Below are 7,479 nucleotides of genomic sequence, written 5' to 3'. Positions count from 1 at the left end.
AAAAAAAAAAACTGCCCCTTAACCTTCATGCAATTAAAGGTGGGTATAAATGTGACTGCAAAACTGCCCTGAACTGCTACTGTTTGCCTATGGGCTAGCCCTACTCTGCAGGAGCAGTCACAGAGCTGTGACACTGCCTCTTCAATAAAGCTGTTTTCTTCTACCTTTGGCTTGCCCTTGAATTCTTTCCTGGGCAAAGCCAAGAACTCAGTGGGCTAAGCCCCACTTTGGGGCTCCCTTGCATCTGCCTCCCCTGCATCAAAATGACAGAAATGGGTCCACGACAGCTAGGGACTATTCTTACCTCCATTTGACAGAGATGGAAGCTCAGGGAGGGGACGTGACTTGTCAAGTCACATTGCTGGTAAGCGCTGGAGCTAGATGCAGACCTCACTGCATGAAAATCCGGGGCTCTGACACCAACATCCGAGCCAGTATCTTTCCAAAGTAAAACAAGCCTGAGTCTGAAGAGGACTTCTAGGGAAGCATCCTGCTTCCTGCTCCAGGGGGCTACAGGCTGGTTCCCACCATGGGATGGAATGAGATGGTAAACCGAATATGCTAGTGGGCACATCAGAGAGATGGGTGTCAGGGGAGCCATACCGAAGATACTCACTGTAGGTAAGGGTTGCTATTACCTCCCTTTTACAGGGAGGAGACTGAGGCTGGGGTGGGGATGGGGGTGGGGGAAGGTGAAGTGAAGTGCCAGAGGACACATTGCTAGGAAGTGGTGGGGAACCTCATTTGTCAGACTCCAAAGCCCTTTTTCTAAGCTGTGTCTGGGTGTATACACAGTCACTCTTCATCTTGTACCCAAGCAGGCTCTTTGGCTTCCAGTTCTGTACACAAACGGCCTGGATCTGAAGTTTGGAGCTTGCAGAAGTTAGTGATCAAGGTGCAACCGAGGGGAGGGGCAGTGGTGGGGGCTATGTAACACTCAGGTGGGCTTGGTCTGGGGCTGCAGGGAGGTGCTAAGGTCTGCAGAGTGCAAGCCGAATCACTGCTCCTCATCTTGTCAAGTTCAAAAGCCTCCTCTTCTGAGAAGCTGGGTTTTTTGGGTTTTTTTTTGTTGTTGTTGTTTTAAGAGAGAGAGTCTCGCTGTTGCCCAGGCTGGAATACAGTGGCAGGATTATGGCTCACTGCAGCCTCGACTTCCTAGGCTCAAGCAATCCTCCCACCTCAGCCTCCCAAGTGGCTGGGACTACAGGCATACCACCACACCTGGCTAATTTAAAAAATAAAAAAAAGTTTTTTTTAGACATGGGGTCTCACTATGTTGCCCAGGCTGGTCTAGAGCTCCTGGCTCAAGTGATCCTCCTGCTTCCACCTCCCAAAGTGCTGGGATTGAGAAGCCTTTTTGACTCCCCAGGACAGCCCTCATCCATCATCGAGACTCCACTGTCACACCACTTCCTCCGTCATAGTCCAGCATGGGAGCTGTCCACACCCTTCCTGACATGGGCCTCTGAGAGCAGGGCTGTGCCTCACTCTCTCTGCTCTCAGTGTTGCCTAAAACTATACTGGGCATGGAAGAAACACCACACCCGCTTGCTGGAGGATGGAGGAAGCGCGTGAATGTGGATGCCCACTTGGCAGCGCCTATCTCGGCAGTGTCAACCTCCGCAGCAACCCTGCCCCCTGGTGGCTGAGTCCACACCTCCCCCTTGCTGCAGCCTAGAGAAGTAGTGGAGAGAAGCCACCTGTGCAGAATTTCAGACCTGAGCCTCTGCTATGGGTTCGTGTCTTACTCTTTGGAGCCAAAACTGTTCTGTGAGACTTGGAGACTGGCACAGGGGGACAAAGAAGGACGGGACAGAGCTGGGAATGGATCTCAGTCAGCCCGACTCCAGAGGCCAACTCATTGCTGTGGCCCCGCGTGTCACCTCTCACCCAGATGTTGTGCTCCAGACGGTCCGGGAGAGAGTCTGAGTCTGGCTCTTTTTTAAAAAAGACAGGGCCTCCCTTTGTTGCCCAGGCTGGAGTGCTGGAATGCAGTAGCGTGATCATGGCTTACTGCAACCTTGACCTTCCAGGCTCAAGCAGTCCTCCTGCCTCAGCCTCTCAAAGTGTTGAGATTACAGGCTGTGTCACCATGTCCAGCCCCAGGTTAGACTTTGAGGCACCCTAACCTCGTGGCGGTGTCCTCCACTCGGGCCTCCTTTCAGGTTCCTCATCTCCCCCAGCACACATATCTCCCTCGGCCTCTCACTCAGAACCAGGCAGACCCAGATTCAAGTTCCACTGGATTCCCTGGAGTTCATTTTCCACTCTAAACCTTTGAATCTCTGTTCCCCAGTCTGTCTTTATTTACATATTTATTTATTTTTGAGACAGGGTCTTATTCTATTGCGTAGGCTGGAGTGCAGTGGTGCAATCACAGCTCACTGCAGCACCTCAACCTCCCACGCTCTGGTGAGTCTCCCACCTTGGCCTTCCAAGTAGCTGGGACCACAGGTGTGAGCCACCACACCTGGTTAATTTTTTGTGTTTTTTGTAGAGACGGGTTTCACCATGTTGCCCAGGCTGGTCTCAAACTCCTGAGCTTAAGCAATATGCCCGCTTCAGTCTCCCAAGGTGCTGGGATTACAGTTGTGAGCCACTGCACCCTGCCCTGTTACCCAGTCTTTAAAAGGAGAATAGTGATTTCTGTTATTTCTGTGTGGGAGCTGCCCTTGATTGGGAAATTTTAAGAGTAAGGAAATGCGGGCCGGGCGTGGTGGCTCACACCTGTAATCCCAGCACTTTGGGAGGCTGAGGTGGGTGGATCACAAGGTCAGGAGTTCAAGACCAGCCTGATCAATATGGTGAAATCCTGTCTCTACTGAAAATACAAAAAATTAGCCGGGTGTGGTGGCAGGCACCTGTAATCCTAGCCACTTGAGGAGGCTGAGGCAGGAGAATTGCTTGAACCCGGGAGGCGGAGCTTGCAGTTAGCCAAGACCACCCCACAGCACTCCAGCGTGGACAACAGAGTGAGACTCCATCTCAAAAATAAAAATAAAATTAAAATTAAAAAAAATAAGGAAATAGGAGAAACAAGCTTGCCCACTGAGAGCTGGACTGAAGAAATCAGTATCTAGGCCGGGCACAGCAGCTCACGCCTGCAATCCCAGCACTTTGGGAGGCCAAGGCAGGCGGATCACAAGGTCAGGAGTTCGAGACGAGCCTGGCCAATATGGCAAAACCCTGTCTCTACTGAAAATACAAAAATTAGCCAGGCATGGTGGTGGTCACCTGAAACCTCAGCTGGTCGGGAGGCTGAGGCAGGAGAATCACTTGAACCCAGGAGGTGGACGTTGCAGTGAGCTGAGATCACACCACTGCACTCCAGCCTGGGCAACAGAGCAACACTTTGTCTCACACACACACACACAAAAAGAAAGAAATCAATATCTAATGAATGACAAGAGGGATGTGCAGAGTCCCCTTAAAAGGCCAGGCTAACTCTAGCTCCTGAGAAAGATTCTTTGCTTGGCCAAACTTTAGTCAGGCTCTTGAATCTTCTCCTAAACTCATCTGAGCATTTCCTTGTAAAATTAGGTTTTAGCTAAAGAACCCCACTTAATCCATTTAGGCAGAACACCCCATCCTCTACACCTGATCATCCTTGATATCTGATCAGGTTCCTCGTCTTCCACCCTTCCGCAGGTGATGTCTGGTCACCTCGGCCTGTCTTCAGCAAGAATCCTGTTAGGTCAATTTAGTCAGAATCCCCCTTAGTCCTGCTGTTTCTTCTTAGTAATTTTTCCATCCACTGGCCCCCACTGTCCTCCATGACTAAACGCCCACTTGCCCATTCTGTATTCAGAATCGAACCCAGTCTCTCTCCCCCACTGCAAGACCCCTGTTGCAGTGGTCCCTAATACCTCTCAAAATGGTCCTGAATAAAATCTTCCTTATCATGTTTTCACAGGTATCATTGAATAATTTTTCCTTTAATGGTCCTATAGAAGTTGGCAGGCACCATGGTGGAAATATTGACTCAACTAAAATAGATGAGTGTCCATGATCCCAAGATGCTGAGTGTTGTTCAGGGAGGGTCGGCTTGGCCATCGTACCAGTGACCAAGCTGAGCCTTGTGTTCAAATGGACGGGGGGTTTTTACTGATGGACTCTGAGGATGGTCCTTTCCCCATGGCAAACTGGTACTCTGGAGACCTAGGTGTGGTGGGTTTTCTTAGCTTAGGGCCATAAACTCAGGGTTTCAGCCTCTAATGCCGTTGGGACTTGGCAGATGCATGAGGAAGCCAGAAGTGTCAGAGAATAGGGAGTAACGGGGTCTGTGTCCAGCATGTATTGGAGAGTGTATGTGTGCCTAAATGCATTCAGAATCAATGACTTTTAAAAACATGATGCCATCCTGACTCACACAGGGTCTCCACAGGAAACAGATGGTGAACTCTAATTAGGAGAATTGGGGTAGAGTTTATTTTCAAAAGGATGAATGACAAAGAAGGGTCTAGGGAGGTCATCAGAGAGAGTGCAGAACTCTGGGTCTAGCGGTGACCTGGCTGTCACTTCCCCTAGGCCTACAGGGCCAAGGGGTAAGAGAGGTCAGCAGAACTCTGAAGGAGTCATTTAAAGTAGAGGTGGCCTGCCAGCGAGGAAGCTGGGGAATAAACCCCTCAGCCTGGCTCTCCCCTCCCTCTCATCTGCTAGGCTCTGCACTTACCAAATCCCATGAGAAGCTGGAAGGCAAGGAATCACGGCTGTGGACTTTTACATGAACAAGAAATAAACTTCTGCCTTATTTAGACCTCTCTTTTCCAGGGTCCTTTGTAACAGCAGCTGAACCCGTAACCTAACCGATACACTCATAACAGGAAACATCTGCCAGAAAGATATGATAGTCATGAACTTACACATATCTCGCAGAACATGTTTATTTTGGTGAAACATATAAAGCAAATCTGGCAGAACTGCAAGAAGTTTATAGACAAAGTGGAATTTATAGACAAATTTATAGATAAAGTGGAAAATTTTAATTGAACTTTCTTAAAACCAATGGATCAAGCAGCAACACATTCGTAAGGCTACAGAAGTTTGTACAATATAAAGATCTCGAGCTACTAGATAAACAAGTTTTACACCCCCACCCACAGAATATCCATTGTTTTCAAGCTCATGTGGAACATTTTTCTAAAAATGCTGCCTACTTGGCAACAAAGAAAGTCTAAAATTTGTTCAAGGAATCAGTATCATCAGTCACATTTTCTCATCCCAATATAATAAAATTAGAAGTCAATAATAAAAAGTTGGCCAAGAAAATCCAATATGTTCAGTAACTTAATAATTCATTTCTAAGTAATTCACAGGCTAGGAAGAAAATTATTAATATAATGGAAATTACAAGATATTTAAAACTGAGTAACAATAAGCTAAAGTGAAACTTGGAGGGAAAACATGTTTATTAAAAACAGGAAGAATTGGTAACAAATGAATTAAGCATCCAACACAAGACCCCAGGAAGAGATATCAGAAAATCCCAAGAGAATAAAATAAAGGAAATAATAAAGATAAAGCAGAAAGGGATGATACAGAAAACAACCTAAACTTGAGATGAATCTTTTTAAAACCTTAATAAAATAAATAAATCATTAGCACAAAATAGACAATATTAGGAACAAAAAGAAGGCTATGGATAGAGACGCAATCAAGATTTTTAAAAAATCACAAGTAAACACCATGGGGACCCCCATTTCTGGTAAGATATCAGACTAAGTTAATATGGAAAATCTAGGAGATAAACTCAGAAGGAAGAAGTGGTTTGTAAGAAGAAATAGAGAATTAAAAAAAATCGTTGTGTTGACAATTCAAACAAGAAGAGACTTCATAAGAAAAAAATTCAAAAGGCTGATTAAAAAGAAAAACAAGGCATAGCCAAAAAAAAAAAAAAACTGGGAAAACAATATAGTGACAGACAGGACACTATGATCAGAGTTCAAAAGCATTCTAAAGTTGTGCTAGAGGTGGAAATTGATTAACTTCAGACTTTAAAACTGAAGTATACATGTTAAAAATTTAAGGATGATTGACCCGACATGGTGGCTCATGCCTATAATCCCAACACTTTGGAAGGCTGAGTTGGGAGGATTGCTTAAGGCCAGGAGCTTGAGACCCACCTGGGTAACATTGCAAGGCCCTGTCTCTACAAAAACTAAGGAAGTTAGCCAGGCATGTGGCACACACCTGTATTCTTAGCTACTGGAGAGGCTGAGGCAGGAGGATCACTTGAGCCCAGCAGTTTGAGGTTGCAGTGAGGTACGAATGTGCCACTGCACTCCAGTCTTGATAGCAGAGTGAGACCCTGTCTCAAGAAAATAAAAACAAAAACAAAACAACAACAAAAATACCTCAGTACCTCAGTTTGTTTCAGTCGCTGTAGTTGGCCTTTGTTTCTTGCAGCTAAATGCATCGGGCAAATGCTAAGCAACAGAAAGCTGGTGTCACTTTATAAATATCAAACAACCTGAATACAAAGGTTTTTTTTTTTTTTCTTGAGACAGTCTTTCTCTGTTGCCAGGCTGGAGATCGCAGCTCACTGCAACTTCTGCCTTCCGAATTCAAGCAACTCTCCTGCCTCAGCCTCCCGAGTAGCTAGGACTACAGGCTCACATCACCCCGCCCAGTTAATTTTTGTATTTTTAGTAGAGATGGGGATTTCACCATGTTGGCCAGGATAGTCTCGATCTCTGGACCATGTGATCTGCCTGCCTCAGCCTCCCAAAGTGCTGGATAAAGGTTTGAATATAGCTAAAGTAATCCTTGAGAGACTATGTATGTTTACTCTTAAATACATACATTTGATAAGAACAAAGATGACACATTAATGATTCAGCATCCAATTTAGGAAATCAGAAAAAGACAACATAATAACAGCACCCCATCCCCCGCCAAATAGCAGGAAATAATAAAGAGAGAAATTAATAAAACAGAAAACAAAGAAACAATAGAGATGGTCAAAACAAGTGACTAATAAAATAGATCTATTTCTAGCAAGTCTGAGAAAGAAAAAAAGAAGGCCCAAATAATATTGGAAATGAAAAGGGGAGGACATGCACAGTAATGTCTGTCTGTAATCCCAGAACTTTGGGAGCTGAGGTGGACTGATCACTTGAGGCCAGGAGTTCAAGACCATCCTGGCCAATATGGTGAAACCCCATCTCTACTAAAAATACAAAAATTAGCCAGGCGTGGTGGTGCATGCCTGTAAGTCCAGTTACTAGGGAGGCTGAGGCAGGAGAATCTCTTCAACCCAGGAGGCAGAGGCTGCAGTGAGCTGAGATTGTGCCATTGCACTCCAGCCTGGGCAACAGAGAGAGACTCTGTCTCAAAAAAAAAAAAAAAGAAAGAAAGAAAGGAAAGAAAATAAAGAAAGAAGGAAAAAAGAAATGAAAAGGGGAATTTAAGTACAGATAATTTTAATCATAAGAAACAATATCACGGCCGGGCTTGGTGGCTCACACCTGTAATCCCAGC

The sequence above is a fragment of the Colobus angolensis genome, unplaced genomic scaffold (genome assembly GCF_000951035.1).
Source record: "Colobus angolensis palliatus isolate OR3802 unplaced genomic scaffold, Cang.pa_1.0 Scaffold4, whole genome shotgun sequence".
Lineage (NCBI taxonomy): Eukaryota > Metazoa > Chordata > Mammalia > Primates > Cercopithecidae > Colobus > Colobus angolensis.
The sequence above is the reverse complement of the archived record's forward strand: the minus strand, read 5'-3'. Positions refer to the sequence as shown.